This window comes from Corythoichthys intestinalis, chromosome 22 (assembly GCF_030265065.1).
Source record: "Corythoichthys intestinalis isolate RoL2023-P3 chromosome 22, ASM3026506v1, whole genome shotgun sequence".
Lineage (NCBI taxonomy): Eukaryota > Metazoa > Chordata > Actinopteri > Syngnathiformes > Syngnathidae > Corythoichthys > Corythoichthys intestinalis.
In genome coordinates, this window is record NC_080416.1 from 1,630,879 (window position 1) to 1,652,148 (window position 21,270).

General features: G+C 39.4%; 1 protein-coding gene and 1 long non-coding RNA gene across 5 annotated transcripts in view; one reads left to right on the forward strand and one right to left on the reverse strand.

Moving 5' to 3' along the window:
• The first annotated feature begins 198 nt into the window (after positions 1-198).
• Positions 199-21,270, forward strand: part of nfyc (nuclear transcription factor Y, gamma) — a 55,907-nt gene continuing 34,835 nt past the window's right edge. For 3 of the 4 annotated variants that reach the window (XM_057827393.1, XM_057827394.1, XM_057827395.1), the window contains exon 1: positions 199-323. The gene's annotated coding sequence lies outside the window, so the exon portion shown is untranslated. Of the gene's footprint in view, positions 324-10,383; positions 11,032-21,270 lie in introns of those variants that run through there. The other variant, XM_057827392.1, reaches the window with a different exon arrangement.
• On the reverse strand, positions 18,851-20,687 carry LOC130910270 (uncharacterized). The gene is made up of 3 exons (XR_009061847.1): positions 20,310-20,687; positions 20,194-20,244; positions 18,851-19,806 (listed from the first exon to the last, which is right to left on the reverse strand). It is a non-coding gene; the product is annotated as an uncharacterized LOC130910270 (long non-coding RNA).

The window sequence follows — 21,270 nt, forward strand, 5'->3', positions numbered from 1 at the left end:
AGGCAAAATGCAATTTTACACTTCATTAGCAGTTTAATCACAGCACAAACAATACAACACACAAAAAGGCAATTGAGAAACCTATTAAATAAAATATAAACTCATTTTCACACATAAATTGTGTACGTTTTAATATTAGAAGCTGATGTCTTTTAATACTTGTAAACCCAAATAAATAGCAACGACGTCTGTGGAAAATGACATCATCACACCGCGCCGCAAACTTTCTGTTCGGCCCGCCGCCATCTTGATTTACTTCTGCTAGCTTAATAAAATAAATAATACTGCCGGGCCGGTCTTCGCTTCGACATCCATACAAGAAAGTGAGTACCCAAATTCTAAAGCTGTTTGTATGACGTTTGTGAACGGAGCATGTGACCTCGCTTACGGATACTACCAAGGGCGTGGGGACTTAGTGTTTCGCTTGTGTTCATGTGCTCATTCTTGACCAATGGACGATTGTTTTGGGGCGAGATGAACATCGGCGCCATTTCCTTCTCCGCGCTGTGTGAGGCGCTTATTGGGTGGCCCGCTCGAGAAACTGGCGCCCGCCGTCCTCCATCTTGGCTCACCTCGTCAACGAGTGGTCGATTCAATGTGCCACTCTGGCGGGAGCCCGAATGGCGCCGGTTGCCTTTCGAGGCAACATTGGCCCCCTAGAAAGCTTGATTGGTGGAATGTAGTCCGAGGTTTGATTGGTCTGAATGACACATCCAAACGTTGTCTTTATTGGTTAGGTCTCCGTCTTGCCCGGACCAGAGTGAAGCTTTATTAACTTCCCACTTGCTGATGGCGGCTGCGACGTACTAACATCAACTTTTAGCGTTTAACTTGTTTAGCATTCGCGTTAGCTCCCCTGAGCCACAATAGCGTTGCTGTCGCAAGCTAACGGCGCTAACGCGTCGAAACTCCCTTTTGAACGCTCGTTTTTGTTGAGACACACTTTCGTTCATTTAATCTACAGTTTGTCTCTTGGTCCTTGTCGCATTTTGTTGTGTTAGCCACAGTCTTTTTTTTTTTCTTTGCAATTTGTCGACGTGAGAATAACGTCAGCGCTTTGACGTATGTTGGCCAAGACAAACGCAAGGTCACAAGGATGATGTACTGGTTTGTTTATAGCAAATTGATGTCGCCAGAGTTGACTAGTCATGCAACAAACGGAGGAATAACGTGTTAAAAAGCTATTAAGCATTTGTGCTAAAAATTGCATATTCTTTTCGGTCAATAGCATCCAAATGACAAGAATCATGCAAACTATAGGACGAATATTGAAGGAAACATACGACAACTCATCTCCAAAAAGCCTTCATTCAATACCGTTTGACAAAATAATTAAACGTTTGACAAAATTGATGTAATGTTCAGGAAGCCAATCAGCAATAAGATAACTAAATGCACATAAAATGAAAGTCTCGCATAATTAAGTATCTGAAAAAGATCTAATACATACAATCATTGATTTTTAAATGTCACAAAGCAACAAAATTAACCAAAGATTATGCTTAACAGTGTATCTTTCTGTGTTTGTGTGATGGCGTGAAACTGATGGGAGGCAGATAGAAAAAAAAATTCCAACAGACTCAATTGTGTTTCCTTACTTTTCCCCCCTTCTTAATACATTGCTGAAGTATCAGGTCGGTGATCAACACCAGCAGATATCTTAATATTTTGCCCGACGGGCACAAAACAATCAAAAAAAGATCTTGGAAAAACACTCAATAACATTTGACAAAACAATTGATGGCAACTCAAAAATGAACACAGAAAATACACAAATATAAGGATAAAATATATTAGACAACGTAACTACTTGACAAAAAATGCATAAAATATACAGTTCAACCTTACTGATAGAAGTGATTTATTTTGTCAAATTTTATAAAATTATTTTTAAGACAATGAGAACAAAATACACAAAAAAAATTCTAAGCCTGAACATAGACTTCATTATGTAATGACGGTGCGGGGCCGATAAATAGGGGGCGTGCATTGTTGGCGAGGCCGTCAAAGCTGACTGAGTGGAATTGCTGACAAAGAGCTTTTTTCGTTGAAAATTCTTGTGAATAAATGTTTAAATCCCCGAATTCTTTATAGATATGGACACAAAACAGTCTCAATTCTTGGTTAAAAGCAAAAAAAAAAAAAAAAAAAGTGCTGATAGCATTTATTTTACGTAAATATGTCAAAGTATAATGCTTGCCTGTTGGTGAATGTAGCTAGCGGCTGCCTGATGTAAACAGAGCTTTTCCGGTGAAAATTCTTGCGAATAAATGATTAAATCCTCCGAATTCTTTATAGATATGAACGTAAAACGGTCTCGATTCTTGGTTAAAAGCAAAAAAAACAAAACGTGCAGTTAGCATTTATTTTACGTAAATATCGCGAAGTACAATGCTAGCCTGTTGGTGAATGTAGCTAGCGGCCGCCTGATGTAAATGGAGCTTTTCCGGTGAAAAATTCTTGTGAATAAATGCTTAAATCCCACAATTCTTTATAGACATGGAAGTAAAACAATCTCGATTCTTGGCTCAAAGCAAAATAAAAACGTGCAGTTAGCATTTATTTTACGTAAATACCGCGAACTATGATGCCAATGCAGTAGTGGCTAATTTCTCCCATTTGATTTTTTTTTCACAACGTTTCATAATGCATGCATGGCACTAAAAATATAATAATTACCTTGAATCCTCGAACAAATCACTCCTGAGACAATATTTCCTGTTTTTATGTGGTGCAGCTTTTGTACTTTTTCAACAGAAATCCGGCGTTAGATTGCTGCGTGAGTGTTTGTGAATAGCTCGTCTTGATGTGGGTGGCATTGTAATGAATGGAAATGCCACTCATTTTTTGGTCACTCTCCCAAAAACACACAAAAAAAATTACATTTGTTTTTAAAAAATAGCCTTAGCTAGAATATAAATACGCAAACGGTGTGCTATGGTATTTCTCACTATAATTCAATGGACATTATGCTTTTCCTTCTAGTTTGCAAGCTTCGGCTACCTGAGTGCAGTGCAATACATAAGGCCCTGACGCATACAAAAATGACCAAATTTAATATATATTTTTTTGAGAGGACGCATACAACCTAAAGCCCTTGTCTAAAATTCAGCTTTGTGCTCAGAAGCCTGTATTACAAATATGTTCCACCATGATGTATGTGATGGCTAGATTGGTCCAATTCTTTAGAAATGGCATGAGTCCATAGAATCATACATTTTGGTCCAAAAACGTGTATAACGTGATTAGGGGAATGTGGGCTTTGCCTCCATGATGTGTGTTTATGAAAAGGCGCAATCTGTCTGCAGCGTGTTTATCTCCAAACACGGCGTCGCTGCAGGTCATGGGAAGGTCTGCTGTCCGCTGTGACCTTGCCAGGTGTCTTTTTCAGTGGCGGCCATATTGGACACGCATGGGACCGAGCGGCGCGCTCGTCGGTCCCCGTGCTCGTCACCCAAATAGAAAAATGAGAACATCTTGAGAGTGTTGACTCTGTTCACTTCTCTCGCTCGCTTTCTCCTGCCCCGTTTCTTATCGTTCAGATAGTTTTGCAAGCATTTTTCTGATGAGTTGCAAAATCATCTGTCATCACTACAGTATAGGAAATTAAGAGTGGGCGATTAGTCATCATCGATTTCAGTGATCAGTGAAATGTGGATTTTGGCTGGTTTATAACATGACAAAATTGGCATGTATTAAAGATGATGCACATTTTCAAGTGATGGTGTTGTTGAACTATTAACGTCCTATGTTAATAAGTTTAACTCAAGCATGAAAATCTCACATTTCGCCGAAATTTGCAGTTTTGAAGTCAAAAACGGTGACCTACGTGAAGTTTGTAGATCCGAGGAGAACATTTTTAGGGGGGTGTGGGGGGGTTTCGTGAGATTTTTTTCATATCGGACGCTTGGTATGCAAACGGCGAAAGTGGCTCAAAGCCAAAAAAGGCGCAACAGAGCGGCCAAAACATTGATTTATTTTAACAAAACAAAGCAGGGGTACACTGTTGTGTCCTGTCTCTTCAATGCCAAGCTTGGCTGCACGTCGGCCGTGAATGAACACCTAAAGCGCCGTCACCCAGTTGTAATTTTGGAAGATGACAAGAGACAATTACAAGCTGGCAGGTTGTAAGTCCATCTAACTAACTAACGACATGTTTTTTTAGGGCTGTCAAAATTATCGCGTTAACGGGCGGTAATTAATTTTTTAAAATTAGTCACGTTAAAATATTTGACGCAATTAACGCACATGCCCCGCTCAAACAGATTAAAATGTACAGCAGAGTGTAATGTCCGCTTGTTACTTGTTTTTGGGTGTTTGACGCCCTCTGCTGGCGCTTGGATCCAACTGATTTTATGGGTTAGTACCATGAGTGAGCATGGTGTAATTATTGACATCAACAGTGGCGAGCTACTCGTTTATTTTTTGATTGAAAATTTTACTAATTTTAATAAAACGAAAACATGAAGAGGGGTTTTAATATAACATTTCTATAACTTGTACTAACATTTATCTTTTAAGAACTACAAGTCTTTCTATCCTTGGATCGCTTTAAGAGAATGTTAATAATGTTGATGCCATATTGTTGATTTAATGTTATAATAAATACAGTACTTGTGTACCGTATGTTGAATGTATATATCAGTCTTGTGTCTGTCTTTCCATTCCAACAATAATTTACAGAAAAATATGGCATATTTTATAGATGGTTTGAATTGGGATTAATTAGGATTAATTAATTTTTAAGCTGTAATTAACTCGATTAAAAATTTTAATCGTTTGATAGCCCTAGTTTTTTTGAAGTTGCTAAGCCTGTCGTGATATGCAATGAGTCCATTTATCGCACGGTAAATAAAAATGAGGGCGTTCATTTTCACGGCTGCGTTTTATCATCGCGTGCATACATCTGTGCGTGCGTGTGATGGCATATGAGACTCCAGTTCCTTCGACATATGTTTATTGGTCATCAACACAGTCGGATTAAAGTTCAGACATACAAATAAGAAAAAACATCTATATTAAACACTGTAAATGTTAGCATTGCTACATTGAGGCTAATGGGGAAAAAAAGACAACCTACTTTAGCCTGTTATAAAACTTTGGCAGTCTTCTCCAAAATGCAAACTTGCGGTTAAAAGGTGACACTTCAAACATGGAAAAATCGCTGGTTAACAGCATTTGCAAACAAAAAAAATGATTACTGACACCACATGCAATGACTGATTGTAAAGTTTACTGTTAGCGGTTTAGCGAACGTACTTCCGGTGAACATTTCAAAATAAAAGCATGTCATGTTGGTCATATTAATAACGATTTCTGGAGTTAATCCCAAATACTTCAGAATTCAGATTCTCCACTAGGAATAGCTTTAAAATCACACCCTTTAGGAAAACTCTGACTGCCAATGAATAAATATTATACTACTATTATATTATAATATTAATGCTAGATATTTTTTTTGTCGAGAATTGTTTTGAATCAGGTTGGAAAAGCGAAGTTAGTGTTCTGAATCTGTTTACATTCCATTCTTTTACACTAGTTAATGCTGTCAGCATTTGACCTCATTGTTTATTTGGGATTTTTGTTATTTACACGTTTTTTTGTACTTTCATAAAGAATTTATGTGTTCCAAAATGTTTTTGTGAATTAATAAGTGTCATCAAAAATGTCATCACTAAATTGGTTAAAAAAAAAAGGGGGGGTATTATTCGATTAGTTGTAAAAATAGTCAGCTGACTAGTCCTTTGGGACAGCCCTGTACAGTGTACCGGAACATATTTCCTCCACACCTTTCTCACCTTTTTTCACCCCTGACCCATTTTAATGCCTGTTTAAAGAAGGGTGCAAGAGCAGAAACTGCTTTTTCAGCCATATTTGTGTTTTCCTCCATATAAATTAGGCCTGAACTGTATTGGAAAAAAACTATTGTTGCGATTTTTTTGGGGGGTTTGCGATATTATATTGCGATATATATGGATATATATTAAAAAAAAAATACATTTTCACTGAATGACTTGAATAGCTGTTTAGAAAGACTTTGGATGATTCACTACAGTGTACAGTGATCCCTCATTTTTCCGCGGTTAATGGGGACAAGAACCCACTGCGACCCGAAATTATTATTTTTTTGGGTGTGTGTTCAATGTATTTATTCAGATTTCGCATTGGAAAAAAATACATTTAAAACATGTTTTTTCCCTTTTCCCCCAAAATGTGGTTTAAAAAATGTATGCAGGTATAAACTTGATATTTTAATAAATGTTTTTTAAGCACTTCAAATGTAATAATTATGATCAGTTTTAAACATAGCTGTCCCACCAATTCATTTTTAAACAAGAATAAAGTACTGTAGGAGAAAAATGCTTGGCTTTATTAAATGCTTCTGTTCACCTACCTTGGCTGTGACTCCTGGAGTGACATGTAGAAATTACAAACTCAAGATCATTTCTGGCGTTCATTGCCACGACACAACATGCCTTGAATGTCTCCACATACACACACACATTCATTCCAGCGCACGCTTCCTTGCACAGCAACTATTTACCAAGTTAAACTACGATTGACATATGCAGCGCACGTGAAGTCTGCTTCTCTGGCAAGATCAAAGACAACCATCTGTCAACATCGTTAACTTTAATACGCAAGTGGCGCTGTGATGACTAAGGAACAAAGAGCTGGGAGAGGGAGGGAGGCTGTGCAGAGGACATAGTTTGTGGGGGGGGGGGACGCACGTCCTTGCAATGGGACTATTGCGCATGCGCACATCGCGATGGCAACTTTTAAACAATATATCGTTCAGGCTTAATATGTTTTTTTGTTTTTTTTTTTAAAATAAGCTCCGCCTCTACTTTGTGGATTTGCCATTTTTGCAAAATGCACAAATATTAGTTTGAAAATGACTCTGTATGGCCTGCACCCCCCCCCCCCCAAAAAAAAAAAAAAAAAAAAATTAATTACTGCAAAATAATGCGAGACAAAAAAAAGTGTGAATAGTACAGCGTATCAGACACTGGATATGGAAGAAAAATACTGAAATTTAATGCAAATACACAAATAAGTTGTACTTATTTTTTATCTGCCTTGCGTCTTGTGTGTTGTGTCACTGGTGACGTAAGATGACCAACATGGGACGCGCGCATGAGTGCCGTTCAGTCATATTGTCCTGAGGCGACGTTTACTGTTTATGAGGTGCGCACACCACCCAACAACGGAGGCCATTGTGTGCCAGAGATTCTCTATCGGGAGTCTTCACTTCCCTCCACACTTGTCTAAAAATAAGTTTGTCCATGAATAGTGCACAAGCTATTCGTAGCCATTGATTGTATTAGCCTCCCTGGCCACAGCATCGCAAAGTTTTTGCGTGTCAGCTCCACTGACATCCAATTGAGATTTAAATGAATACATTTTGCGGTTGTCGTGAATCATGACGGTTGCAAAATGCCAATAATATTATAATTATTGGTTTTTGTTGTTGTGAGTATTATGTTCTTTCACTACAATATGTTATTAGAAACACATCAAATATTGCCATTGATTTAAAAATCTATAATATTTAGTACATTTTGACCTAAGGAGGACGCCATGTTTTATGTGCACAATGGACGCTTGGGGTGATGAAGTAGATTTTCACTGTCACTCGACGGATACTACCGGGTTACTGCAATTCCTTCTACGCGGGAGACGTCAAACACATCCACTCATTGGTTAAAAGCGGCGAGTACTTACTGTTTGTGTTTTTATATAGTCTTTTATTACCTTTTCATTGCCTCAAATACTTTTTGCATGCGTTTCCCTCTCATACTTTTAAGCATTGTTTTCCTGTGCTATCTTTAAAGCCGATTGATCTGTTGACCGCATTAGTCACATAGAATATTTAAACCACCCTTATTGGATATAACTTGAGTAAACTTGATCTAAGTTTAAGTATTTTCTCAAGGCATTTTTAGTATGTTGTGTCTGTATGCATCTAAACAAAACGATGTTTTGCCGGTGTAGCACATTTTGGCAGAGCACCATTTTTTTCCCTCCTACTCTCATCTTGTCTCATCCCATCTTTCCTGTTCATTTTACTTTTGCTGCTCGTTTTGTGAAATGTCGACCGTGCTCTCACGGTCATTCATGGTCCTCTCGGGTTCAAATTGTTGAATAGATGACATGTTTATGTCGCTAGTCATACTCTGGAAGCCCGGCAGCGCTACCATGTGACGTCACCGCCTTGCGACGTCAACAACAATGGCGACCTGCTAGTTAAACTAATTTTTCAAATTGTATAAAACACGAAAACATTACGAGGTGTTTCAATATCAAATTATTTTACCTCATAATAACGTTCATCTTTTAAGAACTACCAGTCTTTCTATCCGTGGATCCCCTTAAAGGGGAAGTTCTGAATATTTTACATTAGGCTTAATCTTCAAGTTAGCGGGGATTTAATTAGTCGGTGGAGTTGGTTTCAATAAATTCTGTGCAGTTTGTTAGTTATTTGTTAGTTCCAGGGCTCCGAAAAGGCTAAGATAGCGCAAGTCAATGGAGTTTGCTAGCATGCCAATAAAAAACAACATATGCACGCATGGGAATCACTGATGACCCATGCATCAATAGTGTTGGCTATGTTTTCAGGATAAAGTTATTAAAACTGGGCGATATGGCCTTAAGTAAGTATCACAGTAAACTGAACAGATTTACCTCGATGACGTTAAATTCGCTCAAGCGGACTGTTATATAATTTGAAAATCTGAATCAATGCATGAATTACAAATGAAGCGTTCCTCGTTGATAGATTTACCCGCTTTCAATTTAACATATTTAACAATTGTACATGCAGTGTAAACATTAAGCACATAAAAATATCTTGTAAACAATAAGATAACATTTATAATCGCTTGTATGACTTGAACATTGTACAAGCATAGACTTCATAATGTATCATACAGCACAGAGGGACCCAGGCGAGGATCCAAGGTCACCGTATCACACGTCAACAAAAGGTTCCTGAGAAAAATGACAATGCTTAGTTAAACATTGTCTTTGGAAGGTTCTCGCTAGGCGGGCAGTAGGCAGGAAGAAGGGTGTGTTTGGGTGTTGTTAAAGATTATTGTCTGTTTGTGGATTGGACAGGAGGATTCTGGAGTTACTGTTGTCAGGGCAACGAGGGTTGTGGATTTTGCCAGCTCAGCATCAAGGGGGCTCTTGGAGTCTTGTCAGTCGTGTTATCAGTTGGATATCGGGCGTTCTCCTTTGTTCCTTGTGTTGGGACAGGACGTCCCGCCATTTGTTCTGGACTGTCTGGGAGAACTGATTACAAGAGTTGGTAGTGCAGACGTGGGCTTGTAGATGTCAGCGTCAATCTTGCTCAGTCAGTTGCATGACACACGTTGGGCTTCTGTGATAAGAAAGTGCCACATATCTCTTATGCCCTATATTGTGCTTGTTTTCCTTAAACTATGGTATAAGTGCTATATATTTTATAATGGGAGTGTTAGAGTAATACAAAGAGTCGATTGGTAAATATGAGGAAAGATACAATTCCCTGATTGATTATATTAAGTGTGTTAGAATAATGCAAGCAGTTATACAGTGCCTACGAGTACTATCTCCTTTAGCTGCTAGCGTTAGCGCACATGGCTTCACGTGAAATTTTTTGTTTGGGATGGGGGCGCTACGTGCTGTTTTTCACTTATCGCGGCAGGTCCTGGTCCCCTTTAACTGCAAAAAACGAGGGATTACTGTATTCTTCAACTCTTTCTTTTTAACCTTACTGTGTGTTTTCAGCATGCGTGCACCACACCGCCTCCAAGAGGCTAAGACATTTGTTGACATGTCATCACTTTCAATGATCTATTCGTTGTAGCAGCCCAGGAACAGATTAATGGCATTTGCATTGATTTCAAATGAGGCAAAAAATGATTTCACTTTAGAGTTACGACCATGGATTTAGAGCAAACCTCTAAATCAAGGCGCCACTGGACTAACACTTTGACTTTTATCACGGTTAACTCTTTCGCCTACCTTTTGAGAGAATATTCTACTTGACCTTTACCGGTACAATCACAGCAAAGTGCAAATGGTTCATTTACAGCGTGCGTATTGTTTTAATGAATTAAAATTGATCTCGATGACTGCCATGTTGTACCTGCGACCGCAAGGATGAATGAGAAAGCAAGGACAAAGTGTCTGTTTGTGTGTGTTGTGCGTGTACGGCGTGCGCTTGTACTTTAAATCTTGCGCACGCAACACGCGGCAGCCCGCACTGGCACCCGCGCGGGCCAATGAGCAGCGAGCGCGGCCTCTACGGCATTCCCCGACCGGCCTATAACGCGACGGCGGAGGCGGGGCTACGGGGAGACGACTAGTTTGACATTGTAAATAAAGAGCGAAACCGCAGACGGAGCACCGCGCGGAAGGGACGAGAGGCGGAGGGCGGGGGAGAAGGGGGGTCACAGAAGAGGACAATGCAAAAAAAAAAAAAAAAATGGCAAGCCGGCACAAGCTTGCCGCGCTTTAGACCTTTCGCCCACTTTTCTCTTTTCCACGCTTTTCACTTCCCCCTTTTCTTCCCCCTGACCCCTAACGCTGCTGCTCAAGGTAACTTAGAGCAGGAAGTTGGCCATCAACGCAGAGAGGGCGGGCCGAAAAGGGGGAATGACGGATGTGCTCGGCCAGCCAATGACGGCGCGGAGCCTCGCGCCGTCATTGGCCGAGAGGCGGGGCCGGGGTATCAAGTAGCAGGCTAGATTGATTGCTGGGCTAACGTTAAAGGCAAAGTGGTTCGAGTCAGGAGTCGGACTGACCGCGCTCAAGAACCCTGCTTTTTTTCTTTTCTTTTGAACCGGGGGTCTTCAAAGACTAATGGGGAGGGGGCTCAGAGAAAGATTAAAGGAGAGAGTTTTGTTTAAACCCCGCGGCGAAGCGAGAGTGCATTTTCGGAAGGAAGTTCTGACTGCAAGGAGACTCAGACAGCGTCCTGTACCCCCCCCTTCTCTCCCTCCTCCATCAGCACGGGACGGACCATCCACCATGAAGGGCACGGGGGTGAGTGCGACCACTAGAAATGCATATTTAATCATGAAAAAGGTTGTAAAATCTGAGCTGCGCTAAGTAGTGATGAAGCTGTCCTGTCCTGAGTTGTGTCCTTGAGTTGGAACAGCAGCCTGTCACTTGTTGTGTTGTGATGTCATCACTACCCCCTACAATATTATAAATGCTGTTCACTTTGAATAGAATAACCTAAAGTTGGGATACGCTTCAGTTTTCAGTACTACTGAACAGAGTAATAGTACAAATGTCAGGCAAAAATGACACAAACAATGCGGGGAAAAAAAACAGGAAAAAAGGTATGAAAAAAATTAGACATGAAATGCACAACATTTGAAAATGATCTTATGTACGAAATACCAAAATATTAAAAAGAATTGCATAAAAATGCACAAAAAAAAGTCTACATAAGTGCAGAAATTAACATATATGAAAGAAAATCACCAAACTATTAACAAAAATTGAATAAATATTTGACACAAGGCAAAGCAAATATAAAAATTGAAAATATTAAAAACGTGAAACATTTTCTTTAGACGGAAATATTAGAAAAAAATTGCGATGAACACAATACTGACAGAAAATCACTTTTTTTGGACTTGACAAAAGTCAGCAAATTTGCATTTTGTTGCAGTTCCCCATTAAACTGCATTTGACGTTATCTTGCCCTTCTGTCATTGTATTTGTCACTAAACAAAGTAGCAAAAATAATCAAAACACCAAAACTGTAATATTTCCGCATTTCACATGTGTTCATCAGGACCCTCTCCTCTCCAAATGTCCTTGTTTACACACCGGCGTCAGTCGCTGACACAGCGGCATCCATCTTGTAGGGACACGCGAAGGTTGGGGGTCCTTGAGGGTTGGAGGTGCAGCTGGTCGCGGTGACCTCCACTCTCCTCCTGACAATGCCAGCCTTCCAGATGGGCTAGAGGAGAGGAGGGGGGGCAGGCAGAGGAGGCAAATGGTCTGATCTGATCTCTTGTGATGGAATCTTTTTGGAGGGCGCCGCTTTCCCTCTCTCTCTCCCTTTCTGTTCTCTTGCCCTTGTTGAAAGTTTCCACTGTTTTTTTTTTTGACAACAGTTAGGAAGACTAAAAATAACCCAACTCTTAAGTTGAATCTAACATCTCAAGGGTTTGGATGTGAACATTTGCGGTCGCAGTGGTGGCCCGCAACGTTAAGGTCAGCGCGAGTGCTGCGTCCCTTTGCCCTTGGCAGGTAGCTCAGCCCTCCTCCCTTCCTCCGCCTCCTCTTCCTCAGCGGCCTAGCGTTGGATGAAGGTCACAAGAATGTGAGGAAGTATGTGGAGGAAGTGAAAGCTAAAAATGACAGGAGGGGTTGTTTCTGCTAGCCGTGTGCTAACAAATACAAGTCCGGGTTGACTCCAGTACAACCCCCCTCTCGATTAAACGTCCCTGTCCTGTTCATCTCCCCTCCACACTCTCTCGTCACGTTCTTTTCTGGCAAATGACCTTGACGGATCAATGACGAGCACTTCCTGGAGTTTTCTCCGATGCAGGACCGAGGGCAAAGTTTGAAGAATAGATGGTCTTGTGTCCTAAAATACCCCGAGAACCCACACGGGTTAATCTATAATTGCCTCCAGGGAACTTGTTTTTCTTTAGTAGTAGATGATTGACCCCGCGTGTTGGATCGGTTCCTCTATTTGTGAACACTTTCAAGGTCGACATCATTTGCATAAGACGGAAGCTTTAGCGCAAAGCTACATCGGCGACGCATTTTTGTCTCTTTTCACTCGTCACCATCAGGAAGGTCGACTTGAGGTCACGGCGAGGGAGGAAGGAAGGCGTCCGTCTCCCGTCAGGATTTTGCCGTATCTCGTCCCGGCAAATAAACTGGGCTATTTTTGGAGCAGATCAGCCTTTTGGCGAGCAAAATTATACTCTTTAAAGTTGTTTCAAATGACTTTTTGTGTGTGTATTAAATCTTTTTTTTTTTTTTTTTTTTTTTTTTTTTTTTTTTTTTTTTTTGCTCGCTTTTTTTTATATTATGGTATTCTGCGCTTTTAAAAAGTGTGTAGCTGCTAAACCTTTCTGCAACAGTTGGTGCTGTTTGTGTTTTTCTCTATTCTAAATTTGAGTATTCAGTGGCAAGACCCCTTTTGTTGATGGTGCGCTTGCGAATTTTTCAGATAACTTGGTTTGACAACCAATAGCAAATTCTATGCATATATTGCAATAATGTTGCCTTGAAATGAATGTTTCCAAGCAGCTGCAATATGTACACTGGTGTTTAACCTATTCAACCGCAAATATAGTGACAATACATCCTATTTGTTATTCTTAAATAAAACACAAACTGTATTAAAATTAGGGCTGTCAAACGATTACAATTTTTAATCGAGTTAATTACAGCTTAAAAATTAATTAATCTCAATTAATCGCAATTCAAACCATCTCTAAAATATGCCATATTTTTATGTAAATTATTGTTGGAATGGAAAGATAGACACACGACGGATATATACATACAACATACTGTACGTCAGTACTGTATTTGTTTATTGTTACAATAAATCCACAAATGGCATTATTAACATTCTTTCTGTTAAAGTGATCCACGGATAGAAAGACTTGTAGTTCTTAAACGATAAATGTTATAGTTACAAGTTATAGTAATTTTATATTAAAACCCCTCTTCATGTTTTCGCTTTAATAAAATTTGTAAAATTTTCAATCAAAAGTAGAGTTAATATAATAATAGGAAGAATAAAAATAACAATAATAAAAATACAGTGAAAAGTTTTACGTCTATTTTGCATAGCTAAATTGATATGGAATGCCAGTTCATTTTGCATTGTTGTTTAACTGTGTGTCAGAATAGGGCCTCATTACTAGAGACTAATGTGCTTTTCTTTTTGAGAACATTTTTTTTTTTTTTTTGAGAGATAGGAATATTATTTTTGTTGTGCTTTCACGAAACGATACTTATGTTTGTTGTGAAGGAGAAGCTTATGCCAATAAACGGCGCGGTCCAAAGAACGCCTGTGTCCACTCGCCTTTACTGTATAACATATATCTGTACATATCTTACCCAAAATACAACAAGAGACACATAATTGCCACTAAAAGAAAGAAAACTTACCGAAATATGTGTGGAGCACAAATAGCAATTTGCATTGCATTGTGAATACAACATAAACGTCTCACAACTACTAATTCTCCCACGTTTAGAAGACATAACACGAGTATGGAACGGCGCTGCCCCCAAGCGGCCGGTGGCATTCTCTTCACTCTTAATGTCCATAAACGGCCTCATTGTAATGTTTGAGGCAATATGCCAGCGGGTCATTCCTTGCATGCGTTAATTGCGTCAAATATTTTAACGTGATTAATTAAAAAAATTAATTAACGCCCGTTAACGCGCTAATTTTGACAGCCCTAATTAAAATGGAAAAAATATTGAAAAAACAATGCTTTTAAAGCTAGTTAGGTGCAGAGTATGGAATAGGTGAGAAACCCACTTTCATTTTTGTTGTCTGCCAATTAGAGCCCAATAAAAGTGTTAACTTGATCCAAAATGACTGTCATCTTGTCCTAAATGCGCATGCAACAAATTTGAAGCCAAATTATTATCATTTATTGCATCATATTATCATTGCCAATCAGATTTTTCATAATTTTAAATTTATTCTTGGTCTAGAATCTTAAGTATATGCGATTACCTCTAGAAATATGAACATGACATGCTTTTATTTTGAAAAGTTCAACGGAAGTACGTTTGCTAAGCCACTAACCGGAAGCTTCACACTCAGAATAAAGAAACGAAAACAACATGGACATCTTTTGTTATGCATGTTGTATCAGTAATATTTTCTTTCCTTTTGTTTGCATCGCTTGCAAATTCTTTAATCCAGCGAGTTTTCATGTTTGATGTGTCACCTTTTAACCGCAATTTTGCGTTGTGGTGAAGACTGTCAAGTCAGTATATTGTCTTTTTCCCATTAACCTTAATGTAGCTATGCTAACGGTTTACAATGTTTGATATAGAAGTGTTTCCTTATTTTGTATGTCTGAGCTTTAATTCCACGCGTGTTTGATGGGCAATAAACATCTGTTAAAGCAACTGGAGTCTCATATGTAATCAACAATCATGTGTGCCGAGTGCACGCAGCGCACGCACGCACGCACGCGGTGATAAATCGCAGCCGGGGAAATTACCGACCTCATTTTTGTTTACCGTGCGTGTGATAATTTGACTTATTGCATATTGCAACTGGCTTAAATGCAAACACTTTCAAAACAAACTACCGTAATTCTCGGAATATAAGCCGCTACTTTTTTCCTTCATTCTGATACCTGTGATTTATATTCCAGTGCGGCTTATTTGTTGATTTTTTTTTTTTTTTTCAGGTAACACTTTATTTGACAGCGGTGTCATAAGACTGTCATAAGATCATCAAAATTATGAAATGACACTATCATGGACATTACTGAATGCTTATGTCATTAAGTGTCATTTGGCAAATTATCTCACTAACTCAATTTTTGTCCATCTTGGATCTTTTGCATCCATTCAAAAGTGAGGTAATTTGCCGGATAACACTTAATGACATTCATGAATGCTCAGGACAGAGACCTGTCATAATTATGATTGTGTAATGACAGTCTTATGGCACCACTGTCAAATAAAGTATCAGTAAATACCATAACTAGCAATTGATGAAACAATTGGAACAGTAACTGAAGAAATATTTAGCACAGAACATGATTTTTGATTGTTATTTACATCTGTAGCACTGCAATGCATTCTAAGAGGCATGTTGGATGACAAAAGTCAATAGCAGGTGGCAGCAGAGGTTGACTGTCTCCCCCAAGGGAGCAGTGATGGCCAAATGAAGCTTCTTGAAGCAATACAACTTTGCGGTAACTGGTTCACAGTTTAATGATGGTTCATTTGGTCTTATGACAGTCGGTCGTATGATGCCGCTGTCAAATAGGGTTGTACCGGTTAATATCTTTTGGTGTAAATATCCCATGATACAGTGAGGACAGCTGCGGCTTATAGTCCATTGCGGCTTATCTATGAACAAATGCCATTTTTGTGCCAAATTTGGTGGGCTGCAGCTTATAGTCAGGTGCGCCTTTATAGTGCGAAAATTAGGGTATTACAACGCCACTCTTAATTAAGCGAATACACGAAGCATCAAAATTTGATCCGAAGCTTTTTTTTCTGATCGAATTACTCGAGTTAATCCATTAATCGTTGCAGCACTACTAACATGGCTGTTTCAGCCTTTACATTACTTAGAGGGACCATAGAGGATTTTTAAGAGTTGATTTAAAATTAGGGCTGTCAAACGATTAAAATTTTTAATCGAGTTAATCACAGCTTAAAAATTAATTGTAATTAATCGCAATTCAAACCATCTATAAAATATGCCATATTTTTCTTTAAATTATTGTTGGAATGGAAAGATAAGACACAAGACGGATATATACATTCAACATACTACATAAGTACTGTATTTGTTTATTATAACAATAAATCAACAAGATGGCATTGACATTATTAACATTGTGCCAAAGCGATCCATGGATAGAAAGACTTGTAGTTCTTAAAAGATAAATGTTAGTACAAGTTATAGAAATTTTATATTAAAACCCCTCTTAATGTTATCGTTTTAATAAAATTTGTAAAATTTTTAATCAAAAAATAAAGTAGTAGCTCGCCATTGTTGATGTCAGTAATTACACAATGCTCATTGTGCTTAAACCCATAAATTCAGTCGCACCAAAGCGCCAGCAGAGGGGGACAAAAAACACAAGTAACAAGCGGACATTACACTGTGCTGTCATTTTAATATGTTTGAGCGGGGCTTGTGCGTTAATTGCGTCAAATATTTTAACGTGATTAATTTTAAAAAATTAATTACCGCCCGTTAACGCGATAATTTTGACAGCCCTATTTAAAATACATTTGTACTCATGCATGCATGCTCAATCCATGCCCTGACAAGTACACAGAGCCCTGACATTTTAACTGAGATTGCCCCGAAACGAGTGTTTGGGGGCAAACACACGCGTGTGCACGTCTACGCTGTTTGAGCAAGCCTCCGCATTGTCTCAACTTGGCAAAAACACGTTTCTAACCCGGTTAAGACTTGCTTTCTAGTGCTGATTTGATAGGCCAAAATATGTTGGCGCTCCTCTAAGCATGCGCGCCATGCAAGAGTTGTAGTACGCTTTAGGGGGGGTCCATTGATCCATTGATCAGTTTTCCGCCTTCGAACTATCAAGAGTGGATCAGTTGATACAAATCCCTTTTGTATCCAGAGAAGGTTCATCTGACCCTAATCAGCATATCTTTTGTGAGCATTGAAACCACAGGGTTGGATTGCTCCAATTAGCATCTTAAGTGTGTACACAGGCCAGGGGTGCCTTGGGTTTGTCGGACAGTGGACCGCTCAGGCAGGCAATCGGGCAGACAACCTTTTTACATCTTCCAAAAGCTGCAGTTTGCCTACAGTATGTACTGTATACTGAAGCTTGTGTTTGCTGTGACAAAACAGCTGTTTGAGCTGCTGTGGAAAGTTCTTTGGTCATTGTGTGCTTCAACATAATAAACTGTGAACCTTGACAACTGAATGTTGGACTTGTAAAGACAAAGTAAATGTGCTTGATAGGATTTGTCCCAGATGTTCTGACACTCAATTATAGAAATGTAAAATGTAGACAGTCTGGTTTAGCTACAGTTCTGGATGTTCTAGTTGTAGTTTCATGCCACATGGCCCTCTCATCATTTTACACTAACCCAGGAGTCAACAAGTCTGGATTTGCAAATATTCAAGATGCTAATCGCAGCTATCCAGAGTGAAACCCCCCTTCACACCGAGGCTGCTTATTTGAGTGGTCTGTTGTTTGACAAAGCCAAGTAGTCGGTTTGGTATCGGGGTCATTTGACGCCTTTCTAGTATTTCTTTATAGCCAAAAAACCTCGGGACTTCCAGTGTTAAAAATAAGACCTGCGAAATATACGTCTATAAAGTTAGTCTGATGAGAGGCTGTTGTCCTCTTGTTTAACCGACAGTTTCGAGCCCTTTCCCAAAAATGAAATAAATAAAGACCATTGGTATGCTCATTAGATAGCTAATTAGCCACGAAACAAATTAAGAACACAAACTTAAAGAGGAACTGAAGACCTTTCCGGATTTTGGTGTAATTTTATGAAAATAAACTTGGGACAAGTTCGTCAAAACAACCATGACATTATCAACACGTAATTGTAAGGATAATTTGCGTTTTTTTATTTTTTTTGCACTCCGTTAATGGTCCCTTCGCAAACCCGGAAGTGTGACGTAGGCAACAGAAGACTACCCACAGCTAACATAGCAGCAGCAACGATGTCAGTGATATTTCCACCAAAGGTAACCATTCAGGATCGCTCTTTCGTGACGCTACCGATGGCAAAGGCTCCCAGGAAAGATGAACTACAATTAATCCCTACATGTTTGAACCTGAGGCGTCAGATGACAGCGATTTACTTGACACAGCAGATGGCATCATGACGCCAATTGACAGCTCGACACTTCACGAACGGGAGAGTGAGTGGTAAGTCCAGCATCGTGATTTTTTTATTAGAATGCGATTACATGGTTGTATATTTTTCCATGCTCTACACATAGCTAAAACTGGATATTAGGTAATGGGACAGCTCCTACCGATCTAAATATGATCAAGCTAGCCCAAATGTGGCTAAATCAATGCTCTACACATAGCTAAAACTGGATATTAGGTAATGGGACAGCTCCTACCGATCTAAATATGATCAAGCTATCCCAAATGTGGCTAAACGAATGCTCTACACATAGCTAAAACTGGATTTTAGGTAATGGGACAGCTCCTACCAATCTAAATATGATAATGCTAGCCCAAATGTGGCTAAATGAATGATATGTTATTGATATTTCAAAATAAATGACAAAACCATTTTATTTTCCAGGTGTTGCTGTAAACCGTCAAGTAATTACCCTTCCAAGAGTATGCCTGTGTCATCAGGAGATCCCAGACGTGAGAGCCAAACTTGTGGCGGCTGAAGCACCGACAGGGGCATGAATTTCATTAAAAAAATAAAACCATAAATTGTTAACAACATTGACACATTTTGTTGACTGTTTAATGTATTCTATTGGTATATAATATATTGTAATTATATTACATTCTGAAAAAATATTCAATAGCCCGCAATAATAAATGATACCAGGTTTATGTTGAATCAGCATGAGCTTTCGTTGTCAGATTGTGACACAACATGTTATACCAAGCACACAACGGCACACATCAAAGAGCATAATTTTAGTAAGCAACACAAAGTTAGGATAGCAACGGACTAGCGCAACATTGAAAAATGATAATGGCAGTGGGAAATATGTATTTACTCTTTTCTGTAGCATGAAGTGTTCTCTATACAAAGACAATGCATTTTCATTAAAATATGAAGGTAACTTGATTTTTCTTTTAAAAAATGTGTACTGTATATATGACTAGTTTATTATTTCATGTCATCAAAATTTGCTACATTTATTTCTCCTAAATCATCGTCATCTGATGTCGCAGACGGAAGAAATTCAGCATCTGGCAGGCCTCATAGGATCTCTTCAGTCGTCATCGCTGGACACCGCATCACTTCGGTCATCATATGACTTGACCCACTCTCTCTTGATTTTGGGAAACTGGGTGGCAACTGACTTGCAACGCTTTTTTCATCGTGTTGAGGGTTTCTGCCACTTAATTTTTTATGTTTGGCTTCCTGGAGGGGAAAAAAAATCACAGCAGCATGAAAATATTGGCTGAATCCTAATTTTAATTTAATAATAATTTCTTGGTGATCAAATAATAATGCCCCAGTCATAGCAGCATCTATTTGATGCTATTGTTCCCTCTTCAAATAGGCAGACCTTGATGTTGAAATATAAAAAAACAACGAGCCAAGGACCTATTTGGTCCTGGGGACATTTGAATTTACATAACACCTATTGATATAGTAATAAAATCACATGAGGAGACGACATGTCAGCCAACCTATCTACTTATGACAGGCCAACAGCAAAAAAAAAAAAAAATGTCGCACTTCAACAAACTGGCAGTAGGAGTCCCCATCGTTTACATAAAAAAAAGCCATTAATGTTCTACTTACGTCTTTGGAAAACCAAGGTTGCATTGCTGTAGGTTTTCAAAGCTGTCGTGGCTGAAATGATGAAAACAATGAGCCGATTGGGGACCTGTACGCATGCTAACAAAAACGGTCCAAACCTTTGCAGGAGAAGGTTTTTTTTGGACCACTCTTAGAGTCTCGAGTCTTCCTGTGAGTAATTCATATCGCTACACATCGAGATGGCATGACGAATCCCGCGAGTAAAACCCAGAAAATGTTTGCAATATATAGCGAGGATAGCGTGGTGCTATATTTCCGTGTTCAGAGTGGTGGCGAGGCTTCCTGGAAGTTACGTCACGAGGTAGGGGTCGGCAGGACGGCGCGTCCCTCGTTGCTATGGTGTTGCTATGGCCATAACTCAAAAACTACGCGGTCAATAATAATTTTTTTTTTTTTATGTGACTTTTTGAGAGAGCGAATGACGCACTGAATACAATTCAACTGAGTAAAACACTTAAGAGCGAAATCTGAAAACCTCTTCAGTTCCCCTTTAATGATACAATCATTCCTTTAATTTGCGAGTACTCTAAGGCTTACGGCTGACCGCAGAGTTTGTCGCTGCCTCGGCAGGCGGGATGGAGACGGTGGGCGTGCGATGTCCCGCTTGAGAGCAACATTAGCGCTGCTGCTGATTCAGCACGGCGGCATTGACTTTCTCCGAGAAGAAGGGGTGTCAGGTGAAAGTCGTAAAGGTTGAGGTAAACGTCAGCAAGCGGAAACCCTACACCGCAGCTTCTCGGCGACCTGAAAGGACGATGATGGCGGTGCTGCAGGGAAGAGGAGACGATAGATGTCCTTCACACATCGCCGACATATGCAAAGAAGCGAAGCCATGGTGGAAAAACACTGACGTTCGTCTTTTTTAAAAACTCTTCTTTAATCATTTTTGTCATTCTGCAGTTTATATTGAACAGCACAAGCAAAGTTGTGCGTGTCCTTTTTGAAAAATTATGGTGTGCCTATGTTTTAATTGCATTCGAATTGCACAGAGACAGCGCAATAATTGACTTTGCAAAAAAATAGTCGGCTTTACTACTATGCATCAGCAGTTTGCGCTTC